Below are 25,966 nucleotides of genomic sequence, written 5' to 3'. Positions count from 1 at the left end.
CCATGTTGTCTGCTGAGAGAGTTCATCTGAGTTACCTGCTGACGCTGTGTGTGACATCATCAGCTAAGTTCAATTAAATTAAATTAAGTTCAGTTTTATTTATATAGCGCCAAATACAACAAATGTCATCTCAAGGCACTTAAATAATAAAGTCCAATTCAAGCCAATTGGAATTCGATTCATTGTAATCATAATTATTTACAAAATAATCCAATTCATTCATATAGAGCCAATTCAAAAACAATTTCCCAGCTAAGGAAACCAACAGATTGCACCGAAACTTTTTTTCAGTCCAATCTCCCGTCCTGAGCGTGCCTGAGGCGACTGTGGAGAGGAACGACTCCCTTTTAACAGGAAGAAACCTCTGGCAGAACCAGAACCAGGAAGGGTGGCCATCCGCCTCCACCAGCTGGGGTTTGAGAAGACAGAAAAGAGGGAAAAAACCCACTGTAACACCATTCAAAGGATATCTGTTGGAACAGGGAAACACCAGTTAATGACCACAATAATGTCACATATACATGATATCATTTGAGAAATTAAACAGGGGAAAAAAGAGAGTAAAGTGAGGAAAGGTGTGACAGATGAGTTCCCCCAGCAGTCTGGGCCTATAGCAGCTTAACTATGGGATGTTTCAGGATCACCTGAGCCATCCCTAACTATAAGCTTTATCAAAAAGGAACGTTTTAAGCCTGGTCTTAAAAGTGAAAGGGTGTCTGCTTCCCGGACAATTACTGGCAGCTTGTTCCATAAGAGAGGGGCCTGATAACTGAAGGCTCTGCCAAGCTACAAAAACAACACCCCAACCCACTGATGGAGACCTCTGAAGGTATCTACCACACCTTCCTCGCTGCTACACTTCAACTTTCTTCATGTTTGTCATCTGATTTATATCCTATTTTGTTATCATAGCATATCTTTGATAATGATTGATACTGCGTGATTGATAAAGTGTCCTTGAATTGAATCTAAAGTTGAAGTAAACTGCAGAAATAAGCTGATAGGATACTTTAACAACCAATAACCAGTGTGCTTAGCAGGTATCAGACATTGACTAACCACTACAGAACTAAATTAGCAGCATCACTGGACTGTGTCGTAAAGCTAATCACTGACTTAGCTTTAACAGCTCCGATGCCGGGTGGAGGTCCTGCAGGTCGGAAACTAATGAGCTGTTGCATTAACATTTACCGTCTGTAGTTTCAAGCGTCAGTGGCTGCAGGGGTCTCTGAGCTGCATAAACCTCAGGGCAGTGAAAATAATCTCCATTCCTTTCTTTAAACTGTTAATGATTCCTAAGCCTTAAAGTCCGGCCCAGCCTCCACTTTACCGCGGACAAATGCTCCTGCTGCCTTCAAACATTAAAGGATCAACATCTGAGACAAGTGTAATTTCAAGATTATACAAACGCCTCATCACCAACTGCTCAGTTTCCTGTTCACATGAGGAGATGGTGTGTCTGGGCAGGTGGGGGAGTAGAAGAAAACTGGTGATTCCAGATGATGCAGGGGAATAAAAAAAGGGACAAAGAGAGGAAAACGATCCAGCTCTGTGAACTTTAACCTCAGCCTTGTGAAGTTTATTAGTGGTTTTACGTATTAAAATGTAGAAATGTTCATAGAAGGGGACTGAAAGGTCAGTTCTCTTCATCCACTTGTTTTTTTTTGTGATTGAAATCCTTTGAGGCTGACAGGGCTTTGAAAATCGACCAGGATGGATTATGAAAGAACCGGAATCATGTTTCACTGCATCTGGGTCTCATGCGAAAGGACACCAGCACAGGTCTGTTTCCATTGGACGAGGCAAAAGGTGGCTGTCCTCTGGTGATATTAGTTACTTCAGGGGTTGCCCCTCGTCTACGGGAGGTGGGGTTTATGGTTTCTGAGCAACTATATCCTCAAACCGCACAGAGGAGTTCCCCGGTTGTACGCCAGAGGCAGCGATGAAAGAGATGATGGCACCCGTCTCCAGGGGGAAGCTGCTGTCCCTTTCCAGCCACAGAGGACTACATCAGCTTGCTTGGATGTACAACATAATGACTAAGCAGACTATATTCAGTTACAAGCCTGTAATTGTGTTTTGCAAACAACAACACAAGAGCCCCACATGGATTTAAACCCAATTCAGAATGCTTTGGCTACATTTTGCATCAGATTTTCAGACCTCCACAGCTTTAAAAGCGTTCATGGATCGCTCATAAGGGAAATCAGAGTGAATTCTGATTGCATAATTCCTTTTTTTGACCTGTTGAACAGGGTTCAGATGCTCATATTTCTGAGTGGAGAGGAAGGTTCTCAGATTTGCAAAACTTTGACTTCAAGATATGAATGTGAGACCTTGCTTTGCAAGCTGTCTTTAAGTTTTAAATGGAATTAGTACGACAATATAAATCATTACAACTATTCAAATTATATAAATGAGGCAGGAGGGTCTTATTTGAATCTTTATCTTTCAGGGAAACAAACTTCTTGTTGCTTTATTGCTTTAATTACGTAGCTTGAAACTCAAATCTGCACCTAAGCCGCAGTTATACATATTTTTGCGACTATGTTTTTATGTATTCTTCTGGGCCACATATCCCTTGTTTGTGAACATTTATCTCAATAATCAAATCAAATCAAATTTATCTGTATAGCACATTTCATGTACAGAACAATTCAAAGTGCTTTACATAAAATAAAAGCATTGCAGCAGGGAGTGGAAGAAGCATTAAAAATAGATAAAAGAATATAAAGGGCAAATTTCATGCATAGACACATGAGAACAGAAATGTTTTTAACCCGGATTTAAAAATGTCTCCATTTGGTGAAAGTTTAATCTCCACTGGCAGTTTGTTCCACTTGTTTGCAGCATAACAGCTAAATGCTGCTTCTCCATGTTTAGTCTGGACTCTGGACTGGACCAGCTGACCTGAGTCCTTGGATCTAAGAGCTCTGCTGGCTTTATATTCTCTGAACATATCACAGATTGTAAACCATCAGCAGGCTTTTAAAATCTATTCTGCGACTGACTGGAAGCCAGAGTAAAGATTTTAAAGCTGCTGTGATGTGTTCAGATCTCTTAGTCCGGGTTAAAACTCTAGCAGCAGCGTTCTGGATGAGCTGCAGATGTTTAATGCTCTTTTTGGGAAGTCCAGTTAAAAGAGCGTTACAGTGATGGAGTCTACTGGAGATGAATGCATGGATAAGTTTCTCCTGGTCTGTTTGAGAGAGGAAACCTTTAATTCTGTTGATGTTTCTGAGATGGTAAAAAGCTGCCTTGGTGACAGATTTGATGTGGCTGCTGAAAGTCAGATCTGAGGTTACCGACTCGGTCAGTGATTGTAAGGGCCCGAGTCTCAAGATATTTACTAACGCTGACCCTCTTCTCTTTGCTACCAAACAGAATGACCTCAGTTTTGTCTTCATTTAATTGTAGAAAATTCTCTCTCATCCAGGTGTTTACTTCCTCCAGACACTGACACAGTACGTCTGCTGGGCTGCAGTCGTCCGGTAAGACCCTAAGACCCTTGTGTGAAAGGAAGTAATTAAAAGACACTCTGCTTTTCCCTTTGGATTTTAAATAAAGTACACAGACAAAACCATTTTATACTGAAGTTAAAAAGTCCTGTAATATTTAAGCACGTGGAAGTCTAATAATGTTTAATGTCTTTTATAAGTCAGCATGTTTCAGTTAAGTTACCATCTGAATGCTGAAAGATGTAAGAATATTCTTATTGTTCTGTCCAACAGAAGCTTATAATCTCCAGACCAGTTCTTGTATCACGCAGGTGAGATCTCCAAAAGGGACTCTTGAATGGGGTTGCTTTATTGTCTCCATCTAAAGGTGTGTTATACACCAGTGCAAAGACAGCTTTTTATGGCTGAAAATTAAAGTTACAGAAGGAGGTTTCTGTTGTTTTGGTCTCTCAGTGTGAGCGGAAAGCTGAGCACAAAGACATCAGACTCAGACCTGACTCACAGCACCATGATTTTAGTCCTGAGGAGGCAGAGGAGGGGGACATATGGGCTGAGTGGCAGCTTTTTTCATCTAGGCCAATCAGGAGGGGGCTAAGAGCCTTGTCCTGTGGCTTGTGTTGCCTTCACTTACAGAGTCAGAGTCAGGGTGCTGTCTCAACACCATTAACCAACACATAGTGTTTCTCTTCTGTGTTAGTTTTGCATGGATCATGCACCTGCTCCCTAATGGGCAAGAAATATAAATCTTACTTAATGAAAAGTGGAATTTCGTTTGTTATTACACACATAATTTGGGATTTCAGATGTCTACAAAGGCTCAAAATGTTTTGTGACGTTGGATCCTGAGTTTTGTGCTGAATGTATATGTATATGTGTTTTATGATCCACTAAACTCCTCATTGTTCTTGTTTTTCTTTTTTCTTTTCTGTCCTATTGTGTTTTCTCTCTGTAATTATTCCCTCTTTTCACACTGGCCATGAAGGCTAACTATTCTAATTGGTGTTACTGTTGTTTTATTGATTTTACTATCCTATGTTGTTGACATCAATCTACTGAAGGGACTAAAGATGGAAATGAGCCATTGGCTATAATCTTGCATATTTACATGTATATGTTCATTAATATGCATTGTCCCTGCTTTAAATAAACTCAAACTCAAACTCATTCACAGGTTAATTGCTAATTGTTATGTTTGGTGTTCTCAAGTTAGGTGATGTGTCGTCTTCATGGGCATGTAGAGGCCACTGAAAGTGGTTTAAAAGCTACATTAACCGGTTAATTAAAGATATAAAATCCTTTATATGGCTTCACATCAACACAAGCGCTGAGGTTTTCATTTAAAATGTGCTCATTGAGCGTTTAATTTTTGTGTTATTCATGTGTCTGCATGAAATCTGCACGATATCTTTTAACTTATCTGGACTGTTGCTTGTTTTTAAATTCATTTAAATGATTTTATTAGTTTTTCTTTATATTCTTTTATGTATTTTTAATGCTTCTTCCACTCCCTGCTGCAATGCTTTTATTTTATGTAAAGCACTTTGAATTGTTTTGTACATGAAATGTGCTATAAATAAATTTGATTTGATTATTGTAGCAATGTGTGCTTCCTATTTAATTTTCTTTGTCAATAAAATCCCCCAAAAATCAGCTTATTGCCTCTGAATTAAGCGGCGCGTGCGGTTAGGAAATAATCCAACTAGGAGTCTTAGTTTTACGAGCAGCTTCTGAAGGCAGCACGGTTCCCAAGGAGAAACCCGCAAAGGAAGGAGGTCGCGTGCTCGGGATCTTCCGATAAAATCCCCCCAAACAGCACGAGGGAAGAGGGGAGCATCCTGCAGCGACCATATGGTGCCTGTCTGCGGGTCTGTGCCGCCGCTGTCCCGCCTGCACGGAGCTCGGTGCGCAGGTGCCTCCAGCCGCGGCCGCGAGGTCTCCACCTGTCCTCTGAACAGAAGCGGGACCCCTGTTCTCTGAAGTGATGGAGGGGAAAACGCTCTGAAGGAAACTCTGAGTAAGTAGCCCACAGAGGATCAAAGTGTAATTCTAGATTTAATCAAAGGACAGACAGCAGAGTGTGAGTGATGAAGGCTGCCTCACTAACTCACCTGCAACATCCCTTCTCGTGTTATTCTACACCATGATGCAACCTTTGTACCGTTTCATGCAGCGTTTGACGGTATTTTTCGGTATTTGTGCACATAGTTTGGATTTATTTGGGCAATGCAAAGCTTTAATTGGCGGCACGTGTCTTTATTTTTCATCATGGAGTCATTTATTCGTACTTTCACAACGTTAAGGACACCAAAGTGTTGATTATTATCTGTTTGGGAGCCAAGAAATGAAGTTTAAGCCTGAAAGTGCTTAAAAAATGGAAATTTGAATATTCATAAAATTTAACTCCACCTGTTTACAAGTTATTGAAAGCTTAGTAACATTTACTCTGATGATAAATTCACATTTGCATCAAAGGATGTTCTAATGTTAAAACAGCAGAGCAAATATTTTGCTTTAAATACCGAAACATGATATAAAATTATCTGATCCTTACCAGGTCTGTAGTAAATCCAGCCTCAGATCAACAACAGCACATGGCATATTAATTCAATTCAATTCAATTCAATTCAATTAATTTTTATTTATATAGCGCCAAATACAACAAATGTCATCTCAAGGCACTTAAAGCAATACTATGTAACTTCTCAAAAAGCCCATTATGGAGCTCCCCCTACAGGCTTGGAGGTAATGTACGGTTACACTGTCGTAAATACAACACCCTTTCACTTTCACGTTTCACGTTTGTTGACGAACCGGCGAGGAGTCAGAAGGTGCAAGCTATGTCGACCGAGAAGGTAAGAGTAATCAAATGTACCTGGGAGCGTGAGAGGGGTCTATTTGTTTTTGCGGTAGGTGTGCCAGAAAGCAAGTCGAAGTACTTCCGCTCAGCTCCCGGGCCGGTCCAGCAAAGTTACATAGCGCAGTTTTTCCAACTCAGACCCCCGAAGGGCATAGGAGACAGGCCAATCGTAATATTAAAACTCATTCTAGCCGCACAATTTTTTTCAAGCTGTTATTTTAAGGTAGAAATGTTACATAGTATTGCTTTAAATAATAAAGTCCAATTCAAGCCAATTGGAATTCAGTTGAACCATATTAAAGAGTGGCATTAACAAAAACTGACCTAAAATACAGAAGCAGTCTGTGAAGTCCACTTCATGATTCCATAGCTTTCTTTCTCTCATGGTTGTGGAGGAATCTTGGCCCACTCTTCTGTCCAGCGCTGCTTCAGCTCATTGAGGTTTGCAGCTCTGGTTTCTGCACAGCTCTCTGAAGGTCCCACCACAGCATCTCAGTCAGGCTGAGGTCTGGACTCTGACTGGACCGTTGCAACACCTTGATTCTTCTCTTCTTCACACATTCTGCTGCAGATCTGCTGCTGTGTTTGGGATCTTTGTCCTGTTGATGAGCCAGTTTCAGCCCAGCTTTAGCTGCCGGACAGACGGCCACACATCTGACTCTAGAACACTTTGGTATCCAGAGGAGTTCATGGTGGACTCAGTGACTGCGAGGTGCCCAGGTCCTGTGGCTGCAGAACCAGCCCAGAGCATCAGCCCTCCACCACCGTGCTTGACAGCTGGTGTGAGGTGTTTGTGCTGATATGCTGTGTTTGGTTTCCTCCAAACGTGCTGCTGTGCATTATGAGCAAACATCTCCACTTTGGTCTGGTCTGTCCAAACATTTTAAAATCTTGTCTTTTCCCTAATGATCCACAGACCTCATTACAGGTTCACCTTACTGCATAATGAGCTGGAGACCATGTGGACTTCTTTCCACCTTAAAAGCCTTTTAAGGTGCCACGTTTAAAGTATGAATGCTGCTCAGTTTGTCATTCAAAGTCAAAAAGGTAAAAATGTTTGTAGAGAAAAGGTTTATCAGAGGCAGAATACAGAAGCACAAAACTTGACCATGAAGTTTTCTTTCTTTTTCTTGCTGCTGTGCATCATGAGCAAACATCTCCACTTTGGTCTGGTCTGTCCAAAGGACATTGTTCCAGAAGTCTTGTGGTTTGTTCAGATGCAGCTTTGCAAACCTAAGCTGTGCTGCCATGTTCTTTTTAGAGAGAAGAGGCTTTCTCCTGCAGCCCTTCCACACAAGCCGTACCTGTTCAGTCTGTTTCTAACTGTGCTGTCATGACCTTTAACCTTTAACATGCTAACTGTGGCCCGCAGAGTCTGAGATGTAGCTCTTGGGGTGACCTTGCTGGGACGTCCACTCCTGGGTAGATTGACAGCTGTCCTGAGTGTTTTCCACTTGTGAATAATCTGTATTGGGTGAAGACTTTTATGGCTGCAGCGTTTTCATGTGGACAGGATAGCAGGGGTGCTGGTATCTCTTTAGTTTGACATCATGATAAATGCATTTCTCTTCTTTGTCGACGTGGTAATTAACTCAACTAATTGACGCCAGCAAGATAGAGCACGCTAACTCTGTTAATGGCACTCTTTCTGTCATTCCTGATGCATCCATACTTAATTCAACACAATTCACTCTTTGCCTGCTAAATATAATGGGGTTAATTTCTTATTAAAGATGTGCTGTTAACACGGTACATTTGGAACCTGAGACTTAAATGCAGGCTCATGTGATCTATGAGATTTTAAAACCATCCTGCTATAGAACTGCGGCTGCGTCTTTATTTTCTGTTCTTTCTCCGTGATGCCATTTAGTAAATGAGACGAGAGCTCTGAGCATTTTTCCCTCGTTTCTTTTGGGGGGTTCGTGAGTCTCTCAGTGACTCCCGGGACTCTTTTAGAGCCCCATTTCTCAGCCTGAGTGGGCTACGGCGGGCAGGCAGGTGCATCCAAGCCATGACTGGAAATGCCTCTGAGGCTGATGGGGATGCTGGCGGACTTCCAGACTGCAATCAGATAAAGTTAATGAATACAGGAAGAATGGTCTTATTTGCACTGCGGCAGGGATTTACTTGTTTTATATGAACAAAAAATACTTTATAATGGGACCTCGGGCTTTCTGTGTGTAAGTATTTGATGAATTCACACTTATTCAAAGTATTTATTCCAAGATGGGGATCACACGGCACGTGGAAAACAATGTAAAATATCTCACGATGGCGGAGTTACGGCACCCTGAAGCACGTTAATGCTTAGCTTGCACAGCGTTCAGCATCCCTATAAGAAGAAACAATTGACTCATCATGAAAGATTAAGATCCTCGGCTAATGGATTAGTTCTTCACACAAACTCCACACTGTCTCTTCTCTTCTGCACCATGTGTGAAGGAATTTAATCAAGGCCTTTACTGAGTCTCTGTTGTTTGAAATGAATCAGTAGTATCAGTGAGCTGGAATTGGATAGACAGTTTTTTTTTCTTTGGTTATAGATAGCTGGTCTAACATTGGAGTTGTGGACTGAGTTTGCAGCCACTCACAACCTGTTGTCTGTCATGTCCATCATACATTCTTTGCCCTATTTCGCACTTTCTTGGCATAAACTGGTTCTACAATAAGTCAGTCTGGTATTTAAGGTGATATAAGTGGTGCATCTGCATATAAAGACACAGCAAAATGATCATTTTATACAGTGAAATGTCATGGTAAATCGACTCAGTTCACACAGTCTATCCTTCCTCTGCATGGATTAAAAATCTACCCTTTAGCTTTTGTAAATACTTTGTTACAATCAATTTTTAAGAGTGTTTGGTATAAAGAGTATACTTAATTTAGGGATGTGTTAGGCCTAAACTTCACTTGATAAATGTCTATGTCATCCCATCAGCCGTGATATTAAAACCACTGTCAGGTAAAGCAACACTACTCATCTTGTAACAGTGTAAAGTTCTGCTGGGAAAAGCTGCATGTTGGCACTTATATTAATGTTACTTTGACACTTGCCAGCTGTCTTAAACATTTCTGCAGACCAGTTGCCTGTTTCAGAGCTGTTTATGGCAGCAACCCTCTATAATATTAAGCCGGTGGTCATAATGTTATGGCTGATCATTAAACTGACTTTGTTAAAGTTAAAGCAAAAATAAAAAAAAACGAAGTTAGATCTGATTTCAGTTTGATATTTCCACACCAGCATGTCGGAGAATTAAACACCTGTCAGGGAGTCAAAAATAACCTTTAAGCCATTTAATTAGAGAGGCAGAAATGAAGAAAATGTTATAAAAATGCACAGAAAGAAGCCGAAGACTTTACGGATATTTTGGTGGCTATGGTGAAACATTCACAGTATTTGTGCTGTAGATTTACGATCTCTGCATTTTCAAACATGGACTGAAGCCCTGATTGTTCACCTCTCTTCCAAACATCAGACTCATGCACATCAGATGTTTGGAAGATATTTTTATTAGGGCTGGGCAACAATTAAACTTTTTAATCTTATTAATCACATGATTTCCCTGATTAATCACGATTAATCGCATTTGTACGCAAAATCCAAAAGTAGTGTATAGCCTTTAGCTTTTAGCATTTAGTTTTATTTTAAATGTGCTGCCATATGAATGAAAGTGCCATAACATTTGTTGTGCAAACACACTTTTAACATCAGCATCTTTCTGTAGTTTTTATGTAGAAGCCTCGCTCCACTGTCTGTTTCCTTGAATGACTTGCTGCTATCAGTTGTGTATTTTGCCTTTAAGTGATATTTTAGACTGGAACTACTACGCTGAGAAGACAATTCAACTTGGCAGTGTTTACAGATGACTTTGGTTCTGTCGACTCCGCCGTCTGGAAGAACTTTAAAATGAAAATGGCCGAGTAAAAGTTCCGTACCCTTCTCCATGTTTGGTGGATCCGCAGATTACTTTCTTTTCCGGTTCCACAGCAGACAGCAACAGACTTTTACAAAATAAAAGCCTATAAAACAGGTGGTCTGTAGCGTAGAGGCTATAGTCCTCTCTGCAGCTGGCCCCAGTTCGAGTCCCCCATCGGACAGCCCTGTGCTGCATGTCGTTCCCCCTCTCTCTGCCCCCTGCTTCCTGTCTCTCTGAACTTTCCATTAAAGGCACAAAAGCCTCCCCAAAACCTTTTTGAAAATAATAAAATAAAACATGCGTTAATGCGCGATAAAATAAATATAATAAAATAATAAAATATTTATCGGCGTTAAATAATTGACGCGTTAACACGATAATAACGAGTTAACTCGTCCAGCCCTAAACTTTATCTAATTTAAGATGATCTTGATCTCAGACTCTTCTTTCACTTTGTAACTGGATATCACAGACAGTCTATTAAACTCTCACACCGTTGGGTCTCATAGACCCCCCCCCCCCACAGAGTGTTGCTTTGCTGCACCTTATCTGATCTCTACATGGACTCAATCAGTGCAGTGATGTGATAAAAGGTCACGCAGTGGACCTGCAGACTCTCACAGCTTCCTGTCAGCCTCAGACACTCATCGGGAGAGTCGCATATCCATGACTTCAGACGACTGATTTGCATTCATTCTCCTTGGGACCTACTCCAACCTAAACCGTAACTGCTGCTCACCTTAATCGATGCTTCACCTGATGACACGTCTTCACCTTCTGATGAATGATTTATGTTATTATCCCCTCGCAGTGCAAATATCCCTGTGTGTGTTTTTAGTGTCCTCACAAGACAAGCAACCACTACAACACACACACACGGCTAAACAAGAGTCTGTTTCACTGGATTTAATGAGACAGCCTGAGTCGGTCAGGCTAAGCCAGCAGAAATGCGTGGCAGGTATACTAAGGGCCCTGGGGCGGCTAATGCTAATGTGTTCACTTCTGACAGGCATTGTAATGTACTGGTGTTGTTTTAGATCAGCTTGGCTGGACAGAGTATAATTACCTTCCATTAGCTTATTGGCTGACATCAGGTGCTTTTTTTTTTTTTAGTCCACCGACTTCCCATTATTTTGATCCTGAGTAATGGTGATTATTGTGGTCATTAAAGGAATGAAAGTCTGTATCATGAGCCGTTTTTTGCAAAGTAAACAAATAACTGGAGAATGAAAGCCTACTTACTGTTATTCAATCCAATTCAGTAAAACTTTATCAGTCCCAAAGTGAAATTAAATTGCTGGAATATAAATTATTAAAAATTGCTATTATTTTAGATGTGTAACAAAATAGTAAAAAGAAATAAAAGAAGCTGACGAACAAGCCGAATTTACAGCCGACAGTTCAACCCCTCCCACCTCTCTGTCTGCCCACGTTGTGTCAAAGCTCAGCTGTTAGACCTGTGAAGATATTCCTGCCAGGATCCAAGCTCGTTCATTTATACCTCCCAATGTCTCCCGCTTCCAGGGATGACCAAGGGAGTAAATAAATGGTTTAACTTCCTCCTCCTTTGTCCACATTAGGATCCTGCGCTGCATCCTAGACGTCGCATCTTTATAAATCTGGATTGTGGATCTTATTCCAGGCATTGGTTGGGCTTTGGAAAGCTGAGTCAGCTGCTACCTGCAGTTACCAGCTTTAAAAATCTGTATTTTATTTATGTAAAATGAGAAAATCTTCCAAAGATGCAAAGAAAAACGCAACATGAACTCTGATTGAACTCTATATAGATGTCAGGTTTGGGTGTGGAAGGGAGGACACGGATGCGGACTTTCAAAAAAAAGGTTGATTTATTAATAACAAAAACAAAGTACCAACATAAAACACGGCTGAGCCGGAAAAAACGTAGTTGTGAACGAAAACAAAGAACTTAACACAGCATGGATAAATAAATACTTAGCTTCGAAAACGTGGAAATCATGGGAAGCAGGAATCCTGGCATGGGTATACAAACTGACATCAAACAACAAACAAAGATCTGGCAAACTGAAAGGGGAGACTGGAAACTAAATAGGGACAGTGATCAGTGACAAGGTGCAGCTGGTGGGGAATAACGCAGGTGAATTGAGTGAACCTAATGAACAAAGTGCAGGGAAACTAAGGCATGACAAAAAACTAAACATGGACTGAAAACAAAAGCATAACCTAAACATGAAAACTAAAAATGAGAGTCTCTGGGCGTGACAATAGACTCCTTTAAATGGTTGAATAGCTTTATTTTAAACGTACAGCTGACAGGCTGCATCTCTCAGCTAATAAAGAAAAGTTATATATCGTTAATATAATTTATCCTTATTAGGCATTATGTGCAGCAGTCGATAAATAAGATTTGGTTTAAACATGCATCATATGACATGGCTTTAAGCATAAATGAGATAAGACGAGTACGTTTTCCATATTTTCATATCCTGGTGGCGTCTGGTCCTCAGTCATCTGTTATTGGAGGCTGTGAAATCACTTGAAACTCCTAAGATAGTAAATCACGCTCTCAGGTCACGATTAAACTCTCACCGCGATCATTAATCTTATCTTTAGTGTTTGCTGGTGGTGCGGTCTCCTCCTCAAACTGAAGAGCGAGTGCTTGCCAGCCAGCCTTGTTAGACGGGCACGTCTCAGCCAGAGGAGGGCGGCGGGCTTCAGCCCTCATGACCTCCCATGACCGTAGATGATGGCTGCATCAGCTGGATCACGCAGTCCTTTCACGTACTAAACGAGCAGCTCCAGCACTTCTGAGTTCTTTCAACGTGCACAAACTTCATCTTTTTGGCTTTAATGACTTATAGTTCAGCTTTTTTCTAGGGCTGGGCGAGTTAACTTGTTAATTATTTAACGCCGATAATTATTTTATTGTGCATTAATGCAGGTTTTATTATTTATTTTATTTTGTAAAAGTCTGTTGCTGTCTGCTGCAGAAGCGGAAAAGAAAGTAATCGGCGGATCCACCAAACAAGGAGAAGGGTACGGAACTTTTACTCGGCCATTTTCATTTTAAAGTTCTTCCAGACGGCGGAGTCGACAGAACCAAAGTCATCTGTAAACTCTGCCAAGTTGAATTGTCTTCTCAGCGTAGTAGTTCCAGTCTAAAATATCACTTAAAGGCAAAACACACAACTGATAGCAGCAAGTCATTCAAGGAAACAGACAGTGGAGCGAGGCTTCTACATAAAAACTACAGAAAGATGCTGATGTTAAAAGTGTGTTTGCACAACAAATGTTATGGCACTTTCATTCATATGGCAGCACATTTAAAATAAAACTAAATGCTAAGAGCTATACACTACTTTTGGATTCATTTTTGGATTCTGCGTACAAATTAATCAGGGAAATCATGTGATTAATTAGATTAAACATTTTAATCGGTGCCCAGCCCTACTTTTTTCATGTTGGGAAGTAATTTTGGATATCAGAAGGATGCACTTGATGCACTCCTCTTTGGCATTTCAGAGACATTCAGCCTTGATTGTAGGAATTCTCTGGATTCAACAACAGTCATGACTCAGGCTTCAAAATATGGACGAAATGTTAAAAATCAAGGTTGATGAGAAGTCATTTCGAGGCTGTATTTTGGAATTTCGAGGTGAATAACGATGATAATGGGAGCGTGTTTGTGGCAGCCAGACGGCATCAAATCTCATGCATGAACTCTGCCGCCCCATGAGAACCTCCTTTGTTCTTTTGTCCTGCCTTCAGGATAAACTATAATGCATCCCCCTGTGTCCTGTTCTGTTGGAACATCAGTCACAGCTGCATGCGCAGCCACATGACGGCGGTGTAACTGACAGTGTGTGAGTGTTCGTTTGCCTGGCGTACTCCCCCTTCTTATCAGCGAACTGAACGAACAGTGTCACTGTGGAGGATGCCGGTCTGGTCCCTATCCCAATTATAGACAGCCACTAATTACCAGTTGGGTGATTAAGAATCGGGCAGCTGTGCCAGCAATCAACTGCGTCTGGGAGGCCAATCGAGGTGAAGCAGCCGCTCAGATACGAGTGGATGATGCTGTTCGCTTTGGGTCACGCAGAGGTTTTAATTGTGTCGTTCAGGGGTGGAGCAGTGATTTTAAATGTGGGGTGGCACATGAGCGCCACATCAAGCCCATAGACACGACGCTGAAGTTGGCATCCGATTCGCAAATTAAATGGATGGGCATAAAGGGCCATTTCACTGCATTTTTTTGCATTTTGATCACCCTAAACTGGGTCCTGTATGGAAACTACAATAGTTACACTGCTCAAATCTGGATGGAATTATTCTAAAGAGGCTGTAGATTCATTAAAACCTTGTTTGGGATTTGTGGAACCTTTTTCTGATTTGTGAAAATGCAGAACAGGGCCATTTTACTGCTTTTTTTGTATTCTCATCACCCTAAACTAGGTCCTGTATGGAAACTACAATAGTTAGACTGCTCAAATCTGGATAGAATTATCCTAAAGAGGGTACAAAGTCTTTAAAACGCATTGTATGTTGGTGCACTACGAGGGTGGGCAAACCGTTAATATAATACATCCATGGGGCAAACGGGTTTACCTTTGGAAAATGTGGGGGGGTGAAATCATCTTGCTGAAAAAGTGGGGGTGTCGAAACACCCCCATCCCCCACGGGTGCGACACCCATGGTGTCGTTGGAGTGAGGATGAGAGCAGACTGAAAAGCTGAAAACTCACTGGATAGAATGTTAATAAGAGCGTTTCGAGTCTCTTTTTTCTTTCACACAAACATTTACAGACACGAAAAACTATTTCAGTCCTCAAATACTCACTCGATAAGATAAGATTCTCAACCTTGAACAAGTTGTGCTTGAGCTGTACCATCTTTACTGAAGTCTCGAATGGGACTGTTTTCTTATTCCTGGTTATTACTGCCCAGTCCAGAGAGATTTGGATCAGTTGTTAACAATGTGCAGATGGACGGCAAACCGGAGAGCTTGATTGGAGTTTTATTTTACGAAAAACAAAACTAAAGTATGTACAAACCAGAAGGTGAAACCAGACAAGCAATGAACAGGACGACAGGGAATACTAGAAGAAGGTAATAACAAAGAGCTGTATGTGTATGTATACTGAGGGGGAACTAATGAGGAAGTAGCTGCTGCTGTGGTTGATTGACTTGGAGACAGGCGTGGAAGTGGAAAACCGAAGATACTAAGAGTGATGACAGAATCCAAACACAGGACTGAATGCATGGACAAAGTTTAAGCTTAACCGAGAACGCAGAACAAAAGATTCCAGAGAAAAGACGAGGAAGTCGAAGGAGAAGAAACCATGAGAGTCACTAAAAAAAGACAAATCAAGACAAGACTAATACAAACACAATAAATCCTCATTTAAACCAATGACTAAAGAACACGAACAGGAAAGCAGAAAGCAGAAAGCCGCTGAAGGACGGGACCCGGGGCGTTGAGCAGCTGGAATCCTCCATCAGACATAAATGGGACAACCTTCCAGATGTTTACAGATGTTGTTAAAAGAAGAGGGGATGATGCACAGCGGGGAAACGTGTTGCTGCCATCGAATTCAAGAGGAGCTAATGTTTTTTCACGAGTTAGCAGAATGTGTCACTTTTAATCATAATAATAATAATAATAATACATTTTATTTGGAGGCGCCTTTCAGGTCACCTTACATGAGAGAAAAAAAGAACATAATAAAAGCATAAAAACTTTTAACGATTCCTATAATTTCTCTTCTTCTGTGAATGAAATGTCAGCTCATGACATTCACAGATCTCTCCATTCTGTCTGACATTTAGTATCCGAGCCGACTCTTTTGGAATCCTTTACATTCTCTTTATACTATGTTTGTAAAGAGAAAACATAAAAATGAAGACAGAATAAATAGTTCCTCCCTCACCAGTAGACGTGTAGCTTATTTAAAGGCATCATAAAGTTTTTACCTTGGTTCTTTCTGTAGAAAATATCTCTTTTAAGTCTTGCCTGCCTGCTTTCTAACTCATCCATGCGTCCTGGTGTAATCCTCTCTAATGTGGCCTTCAGCCCATAATGATATTACATGGATTAGACGGCATAATCCATCCAGGTTTATTACCCATTACACTATTAACATACAATAGAATTAAAGTCTGTATTAATTGCTTTACAGTCACTGACAAAGTGATGCATAAAAGGGTGTTTTAAAGCCCAGAAATATGTCCAGGGTTTAACGAATGAAAGCTTTTATGTTGCACAACAAAACAAACTGAACTGGTCTGAGGTTGTGACTCAACATGTTTCTTATTTGTTCTGACACTGCTTCCTGCTTTTCACATATCTGGAAGCCTGACTTTGTAGTCCTGGCTGTAGTAAAGGGCAGGTTTTCTCCAGTTCAGACTAAAGGTTGAGGTTATTACCCCAGCAAGCAGCTTCCTGTCAGTTCGGTCGTGTTTTAAAAGCAAAGCTTTGCTGACAGCCTGCCGCGGGGTGAGAGCTCCCTCATTGTGAGCCCTCTCCACCCATGGTGCTGTGTAACCATGAGTAAAGCTGCAGAAAGGACTCAAGCTGTGCTCTCCTACCTATCAAACAGCTTTCTGTAGCCTGTCTCTCATTTTCTTCACCTTTTTCCCCTCTTATTACTCCTCATTTCATCAGCTTCTGATTTTAATCAAATGTTTCCTTCCATTTCTTCTGAGAGAAACTGGAGATAAAGTGAGCAGACCCCCCCATCAGCACCAGGATAAACCTGACAGAAAGTGTCTTCTTTAGCTTCTTCTAAAGGTGTTTTCAGATTGAATAGTTTTGGGGACTTGTGCTTAAAAAGACTGTTTTTGTTGAACTCTTAACTGCAGCTGAGTGTGGTTTGATCACAGGTTAAGAGTTTTATACTCACTTAATATAAATCAGGGTCGAGGGTGGGCTTGAGTCTGATTAAGCCATTAAATAACTCCCTTTCTTTCATTTTCTTTCCTTTAGGCATCAAGATTTAAGCAGCAACATGTTGACCTCGGAGGGCTTCGTCGGTTCGGCAGGCTGCTGACGCTTGTAAGGTAGGATTTGACTTCAAACCCGTCTTTATTTTTGTGTAATGCTGCAGTTCATCACCTCAGATAAACGTCGAGTAACATCGTCAGAACAGTTAGACTTTCTCAGCATTGATTTCCGTGTTAAAGAGGTATATTAAACCATTAAAGATCTCTTGGTTCTCATTCGATTACAGTAAAATTCGGCTGTAAAATTCAAGGTTATAAGTTCAGTGAGAGTATTTTATTACAGCGCCAGCATATTCAGACTTTTTTTTTTTGTGATTTGTTGGCTGTGACAACAGGGATTTCTTGCAGATCCCTCAGTGTGGGAAGCCCTGAAGTAATTAACCATCAGTATCTGCTCCACAACATAAAGACAGAAATAGCATTCTGAGTGGATTTTCACCCGCCAGCCTCTTTCTTTTTGAGCTATTGTTCTTCTCTGGGACTTTACAGCCACATAGAGAAGGCGGTAGATTTTACAGGCAGCATAAATTTCTCTCGGAGGAGATTTCTCCCTGTGTGTACGACTGTACGAGTGTTTCTGTGTGCTTGAGTGACTTGAAGTGAGGCACAGAATGCTAATAGGACCAGAAGCCTGGGCTGCTTGTGTACTCCCTGTCAGCTTGAAGGCATCTCCTGCTTTTGTGTGAGTTTGCCACGCACATATTTACCCACATCTGGATGATTAGGGCTCAGAGCAGAGAGCATTTCTGCTTGCAGGAAGGATCAGCTGAAACGGCACGCCTTTGTTCTGCAGAGACGTTGGTTAGCTGGACACTGAAGAACCTGCACCCACTCCCAGAGTATCTGATTTGCCTTTAGCCATTTGCTTGGTGAAATATAAATTAAAATGCTGCGTTCGCTTTCTTTATCTGTTTCTGTCATCCATCAACGCTGAACACAAATGGATTTTTCTTCCCACTATAGATGCATTTTGGCCTTAACCCATAGAAATTAAAGGCTCTAAAGATATCGGAAAAGAGGTATCGTGAAGCAAAGTGAGACGTTACTGGAAAGGCCCTTTTCATTTAATTTGGAATCTCAATTTTCTTGAAGCAAGAAATTCAATAACTGTTGGGTTTGATCCCAACTGCAGTTGTTCCGCACTGCACAGTTATTATGATCCCATTCTCGCTGTTACTTTTGCAGAAGCTTGTAACTTGTTGAATAGGTGATATATGAATAATGGGGCAGTAAAAGTTAAAGGTGACATTTTATCTTCTGTTCCTGGGTATCACGCTCCAAACTGGTGGACTCAAATGCACGACTCAGGCAGACAGTATTCCAAAATCAGTGTCGTTTAATATTCCAACGTCTGGTACACGGGTAGGCGAGAGTAGAAAGGTAAAGGTACAAAATCGGCTGGCGAAATCTCTGGTCAAAAAAACATGCAAAGGGGTCAATTAACGTGGAAGCTAGACTTGAAAGAAATGCTTGAACGAATGACAAAAATGACAAGACGAACACGCAACGAACAAGACAAAGGCTTGGGTATAAATACGCTAAACAGAGAGGGAGACAATGATACAGTAAGACTGTGACAGGAAGTGACTACCAAAATAAAGCAGGAAACAAAGAATGGATACATAGGCTGTGTTTGAAACCACATACATACTACATACTGCATACTCATCGATCAGACAGTATGCAGAGCGTTTACCCACAATGCACTTTGCTCCTGCTCGAGCCGAAATCAGCCGGCCTGAAGCTGATTTTGCTTAAGCTCTAAACTCTGTAAACTTTAGCAACATTTGAAACATTTTCAGGCGAGAAAGTAGTCGTTTAGATCCCCAACGTGTTGAAAACCTGACAAAATACCGGCTATTTACAATTTTGTTCCCACGAATTTGGCGCTACTAAAGCTAGCTGCAGTGAGCAACGCACTTCCTGTTATTTTCACAAAATAAAATACCCGTTGCCTTTTATCATAGGGAAAGCCATTACGATACAATTGGTGCTTTTGTTTTGAAAACAGGAAGTGAACCTACCCTCGTTGTAGCTAGCTTGAAACTGCCGTTTTGACAGGAAATGACGATCGGCGACGTCACGTCACGTTACGTTGCATCTTGGGTAGTTTGAGTATGAGTAGTAACCTCATGATGCATACCCAACATTTCGGAGAATCTAGTATGCATCCGGGAAAAAAAGTCAGTAGGAGTAGTAGGCGAAGTATGCTGTTTCGAACACAGCCATAGACCTGGCGTGACACTGGGAGCACATATTGGGGGTAAATTACTCCCCAAAAACACAATTCTGGCATTTGAAAGTTCCTCATTTAACGAGCCGTTCTGATTACAAAAGTACGTCACTCCACCTTCTTTGCTAAGCCCCGCCCACTCGCATCCACCCTGCTGGACGGATGAAACCAGCTTCTGGTGGAAATGTTCTGCTGTCAGCTGCACTGAGGAGCATGCATCTTCCATCCAGCAGCAGCCTCAGATAGAGTTTATCCACTGGGCTCTGATATCCTCTGAGGCTAATGTTCCAGCAGAGTTAGCTAAAGACTGTGGATGTGCAGCAGCCACTTTTCATCCCACTGTTTTAACAACGCTGGACTGAAGAAACTGAGCCACAAAGAGGGATCAGTTCTAACTCTCAGAGCCTGAACTTCAGAGCAGGGAAATGGAAGCATCTGAGAAATAACTCCTCATGGTTTATTTGTTTTCTCCTTCATAGAGCGCGAGTGAGTGAGGGAACAACAGCTGGCCTCACCAAAAAGGGTGGGTCAATACAGTCTGAGCCAGAGAGCCACTGAGCTTAAATCAAAAGGTACATTTACCAAAGCCTGTCTCCTTCATCTCAATAAGACCTCAGCATATTGTGCCAAATTCTTAAAAAGGACAGAATTATTCACCTTTAATACGTTGATAGGGATTTAGTGACTCTTAAATACTTTGTGAAAAATGTTGCCATTACAGCAAGTGAATGTACAGCAAGAAAGTCCAGCTGCTGATGGTTATAAAGCACAGCGACTGTTTGCCAGTCATCACACAAATCAACCGAAATCACTATATATTCTGCGTGATTTTAGTTTGCACCATTATTCACTGAGCTGGTGACATCATCAGGCGGGTACACACCCAACATCCGCCGTGTTAGACCTGATGGGACAGACGGCGCTTCATTAGGTTTGGTTAGAATAGTTTTCCAGATAATTGGTATTGTTTAACAACTGTAATGCAGGTGTAAACCTGGCTCTGCAGAGATATCTAGTTGGAAATGTAAGCAACATTCTTAGTGGTCTCAGAGGTTCAGTGTCGATTCATCCTTTGCAATTCTTGGTCCGTCTGTAGGTTCGGGAAGGAACGGACAAATTCTTTTTGACGGTGGGGCTGTTTTGTATCTTATACCATAAATATCAGAGTAAAAAAAGAAGATGATTCAGTTCGTCATTGATGTACAAAGCTCCCAGGGGAGGTAGCAGAGGTTCCACCTTTAAGCAACATTCAAGTTCGGCTCATTATAACTGAGATGCAGACAGAGCTGCGTTCATGTCAAATCATGATCAGTTGCATCTGTTAGAGATATACAGTATATATATATATATATATATATATATACTTAACTTACTTATATATACTTAATTTCTGAACTTATTTGTTTTGGTTTCTTTGTATGTATGGATTACTTGGGTTGTTACCGACATCTGGTGAAAATTTCATGTCAATAGCACCTATAGAAATATATTTACTGAGAATAATGGTGATGTGTTCAATACTTATTTCACCCGCTGTATATATATTATTAGAGGTATTTGATTTCCTTGTTTTTTGCGTGTGGCCCAGTACTGGAGCCTGTCCCTGACTTTACTGACTGTAAATTGAGCTTCTGGCGTCTTCACTGAAGCCTGACGTAAAAAACCTACCAGCTAGCTTACTCTTTAGAGCTGCATCACTACCGTTTAAGGCTTTTTATTCTGCTCACATGGAAGTCTCATAAAGTTATTAGGGCTGTCAGTTGATAGAAATATTTAATCACCATTAATCCACAGTTAACTCGTGATTAATCGCATTTTTAATATATGTTGTTAATATGGGATGTCATACAGCTTCATGTCAAAAGAGGCGAACTATCCCTTTAAGCCCAACAGGCATCAACAGAAGGACAGATCGACCCTGAATGTAACGTTCACACTTTGAGAAAATAATCTTCCACAACTGCAACTGTGTCCAACCTGCTGCAGGTGGAGTTGTTCACTTGTCTCCATAAACTGCTCAGCGTGGTCTGCCTCTGGTGAGAGGAGGCGAGGATCTCTGCATCAGCCCTGAAGTGGTATTTAAGGCCCGACGCACTCCAGTTATCACGCAGTTCACATCGAGCGTAGCAGCAGATAACTGGTCTTGTCGAGAGAAACATCTGGCGGGCTTTTGAAGGTGAAAAGACCCTTTTCTTCATACATTTTAGCGTGTCAAACACAAGATTAGGCTGCATCCCTGCTTGATTTCTGGCTCTACGGGGTGGACCGAGGCTCACATTCACAGAACGTAACTGCGTTGATCTTTGAAGGAAGATTGATTAACTCATTATTGATGTGTTACTTCTGACAGCCCTAAAAAGGATTAATTTAAACATTTAAACCTCCTAATTGAGCCTTAATGTGTGCGTGTTGGTTCTGGATCTTACTGACAAAGAACCCTAAACCGAGCTTTACATAAAGCTGTAGATGAGGCTTTCTTTCGTGGAAGATGTGACTCGGGTTTGACTCGCTGCCTGCAGACACGACACAAAACAAATTTCCACGCTTGATGTTAATCCACACACGTGACTTCAGTGCAGTTTTGCTTTCAAACGGACGTTAGAAGCTGTGCCATGTGAGCCAGCTGTAGCCCAAAGGCTCCTCCAACAGCTTTTAATGTGCGGTCGTTCAGAGTGTGACCACCTTCCCAATCCACGGACCCTCGGTGATGTCACAGCGTGCAGCATGACCACGTTTGATGCAGACCCGACCCTCATGCAGAATAACCGCCTCCAACAGTTCACAGCCATCGCTTGTTATCTTCATTCTGCTCGAGTGCGGGGCCATTGAGATTTAAAACGTCTGAATATTCTGCATTATAATCCATCTCAGCCGGCCCACCTCTATTGATGTGTAAATTTCGAGGTTTCTGAAGTACGCCCAGGGTTTGTACTCTTAACAACGAAGACCGCTGAGCTTGAATGTTGACGGTCAATGGGTTTTATTTCCGCCTCCCACGCTTCAGCCTTTATGAGCCGTTATATCTTGGGAATAGTGGAATAACAGAGAATTCTGTGTTTCAGAGGTTAATCCTTTTTCTTTTTGTGATTAACATTTTTTATTTTCATTATTTCAACCAATACAATACCCCAGCAAGCAAACCCCTCCCAAGCCACCACCATCCATGCTAATCCCTTTTTGGATACCAACATCTACTACTGTGCTCCTTCATGTAGCTACACTATTTCAGAATCAGAATCAGAATTACTTTATTAATCCCTCGTGGGAAATTCCTTTTCTGCAGTGCACTCGTTTACAGAAAAAAAGATTAAGTCAGGAAATACAATAGAGCAAAATAAATATAATACAATAAGACAAAATAAGATCAAGTAAAGATAAAGCAAAATTACAACCCCATACAGTAAAATAAAATGACACCCCTCCCATATTAACAGTGTATTGCAGTGTTTGCATCAATGTAGACGACACATCAATTAACTATAACAAAATTAGACACAGAAAATAGCTCCAAACAAGGTCGATACATCAAATTTGTAAAATAAGCGCTACGCCAGAGAAATAACAGAAAATAAATAGATAACAATAAGAAGAAGCACTGTTATGTATTTATCCACCACTACTTAAAACTTGCATCTCTCCACTATATGACACCTTTCAGGAGCCCTTTAAAAAGTTCAACTATTCGCCCCACTTTGCTTCATGTAGATCCAGTCTGCCCAGTCGTTTATATGACATTTTTTCGAATGCTGCAACTCGTGCCATCTCCACAACCCCCTCCGTCTTCCATCTCCTGATAAGTACACCTGTCTGCCAATCATGATGCTGGTTTGGATATAACGTTTGATATGTTTATCCTGTGCTGTCAGAACTGAATGATCACCCACAATAAATAATCTAGGGCTAAATGGCATTTGTATCTCTGCAATCTCAGAGTTATCATAAATATTAGACCAAAATTGTTGGACTTCATCACATGACCATAAAACATGAACTAAACTGCCTTCCTCAGACTTGATGTGGGTAATAATCCTAATCTAAATAATCTGGAAGGAGTCCAATAAAAGCGATGTACGCACTCTTGCATCCCTTGAAACTACTTTAATATTTTTACAAATTCTGTTCCAATCTTCATCCCTAAATGTCAACTTCAGATCCCTTTCCCATGGGCTAAAATGGGCCTGTTGCCAAGAGACTGAATCATCACAGAATAATAGACAGCTGCCTCGTGTCCCTTTCCGTAAGTCTTTATAATTTTATTTTATCTTGGAATTCTGCATCTTGGGGAGCCGATGCACCAGACCCAAAAATATTAATCCTTTTTCTTGACTGAAGGCGAACCAGCCAGCAAACTGTGGCTGCTGCTTTCCTCTCAGTTCTGTGGAAGACTTTCAGCCTTTGCTGCATCTGCTGAGTTGATTCATTTAGGTTGAACATTAAAAGCTGCACGCTTTTCCCAGTTATCTGTTTAGCTAATATTTATTCAGATGCATGTGGTACTCTGCTGTCTTTGTACTCTGTTCTGCTATGTGGAGCCTGCTAAATGAAGCGGACCAGTTTGATATCAAAAAGCGAACTATTTGATTTTCCCCTGGGGATATTTTAGAACTTAAGTCTCATCTGGGGACAGCGAATCTATCATCAATATTATAGCTACTGCACAAATGATCCAGTTTTTAACAGCTTTGGACATGGTACAGTAGAAAAAAGGACAGGCTGATGGGGAAAATTGGATTTCATGGTCTTGCATCTAAAGAGCTGTGCTCATTCAGGGTGCATGTGGCTGCTGCAGGCATGCCGCTTATGAGGAAGGCTGTGCCATGGTCATAGGGATTTATATCATCCAATACGGGTCTGCAGAGCACGCACAGTGTGAGCTCACTCACACTCATTCACAAATGCGTCTGAGGAAATGGGTCAGAGTTTTTCTTTATGTAACATCTTACATGTACAACGCTTCTTTAATGGAGTTCTTCGGTGGCTTCTCTCTCCTGTCAGCCCTGCTGAGAGCTGGTGGAAAATTCAGTAATGAATGAGGTTAATGGGTCATAATGATTACATGTGGCCCTGTTTTCCATTTATTTCTCCTTTGCCCGGCCCGTCACCTGTTGTATAAACAGTTTATAAATCTGCAGCGTAGCAGGATGTTGCTGAGCAGATCGTCACCAAAGCACAAAATAAAAATGGATCTGGCAGTTTCTAACAGAAACGTGGGTTCAGCCCAGTGTTTTCTTCCCAAATGTATCCTCTTTTGTCCTTATTTATGCTGACGACTTAAAGCTGAGACGCCTCTGTCTCCCCCTACAGGCCGACTCTGCATCAGTGAGAGCTGGTTTTCTATTTGTCTTATCCTTTGACACAGCCGTGCACCTGACTGATTAAGTTGCTGAGTTGTCCGTGCTGTCGACTTTCATTACATTAAGCCCCGTATAACAACAAAGCATGTAATAGACCCGCCTGTCCTCTGTGACTCACCATGTCGGTGTCATGTAGGAGACATCCAAGCCTCCGCCTGACGTCAGCAGGACGGTGATGCTCAGTTGTTCATGGAGGATGAACCATTCAGCACGTTTTAAATAAAAAAGAAATGAATAAATGAGTAAAATGACATTCCCACACAGTGTCGGGACCTGGTAGCTTTTAAACGTCTGTTTGTAGTTTCAGTTTTTCTCCGTCATGGCTTCTTCCTGTTTTTTTTCCAAATGTTTGGCTGTGTTTGAAACCGCATACTTTTCCTACTTCTCCTACTTCTCCTACTACTCATACTAACTTTTTGAGTTAGTATGCGAGTTTGAGTAAGCGAGAATATCCCGGATGCATACTGGATTCGCCGAAATGTTGGGTATGCATCATGAGGTTACTACTCATACTCAAACTACCCAAGATGCAACGTAACGTGACGTCGCCGATCGTCATTTCCTGTCAAAACGGCAGTTTCAAGCTAGCTACAACGAGGGTAGGTTCACTTCCTGTTTTCAAAACAAAAGCACCAATTGTATCGTAATGGCTTTCCCTATGATAAAAGGCAACGGGTATTTTATTTTGTGAAAATAACCGGAAGTGCGTTGCTCACTGCGGCTAGCTTTAGTAGCACCGAATTCGTGGGAACAAAATTGTAAATAGCCGGTATTTTGTCAGGTTTTCAACACGTTGGGATCTAAACGACTACTTTCTCGCCTGAAAATGTTTCAAATGTTGCTAAAGTTTACAGAGTTTAGAGCTTAAGCGAAATCAGCTTCAGGCCGGCTGATTTCGGCTCGGGCAGGAACGAAATGCATTGTGGGTAAACGCTCTGCATACTGTCTGATCGATCAGTATGCGGTTTGGAACACAGCCTTTGTCCTGTGTGATTACCTCTCTGCCCTAATGGACTCCACCTGTGTCCCTTTGCCTCCTCCTCATCATGTATTTAAGCCGTGTTCTCTTCCCTTCTGTACCAGATCGTCTCGTCAGTTGCCTGTCAGCGTTTTCCCGAGCGACTCCTCCTTCTGTATGAATTCTGCTTGTTGGTACTTCTGCCCCATGAA

General features: G+C 41.4%; 1 protein-coding gene across 1 annotated transcript in view; it reads left to right on the top strand.

Moving 5' to 3' along the window:
* Positions 1–17,192: 17,192 nt before the first annotated feature.
* Positions 17,193–25,966, top strand: part of arhgef49 (Rho guanine nucleotide exchange factor 49) — a 72,303-nt gene continuing 63,529 nt past the window's right edge. The window contains exon 1 of the mRNA XM_075479967.1: positions 17,193–17,266. The gene's annotated coding sequence lies outside the window, so the exon portion shown is untranslated. The remainder of the gene's footprint in view (positions 17,267–25,966) is intronic.

The sequence above is a fragment of the Odontesthes bonariensis genome, chromosome 12 (assembly GCF_027942865.1).
Source record: "Odontesthes bonariensis isolate fOdoBon6 chromosome 12, fOdoBon6.hap1, whole genome shotgun sequence".
NCBI lineage: Eukaryota > Metazoa > Chordata > Actinopteri > Atheriniformes > Atherinopsidae > Odontesthes > Odontesthes bonariensis.
This window is presented reverse-complemented; position numbering and strand designations above follow the sequence as displayed.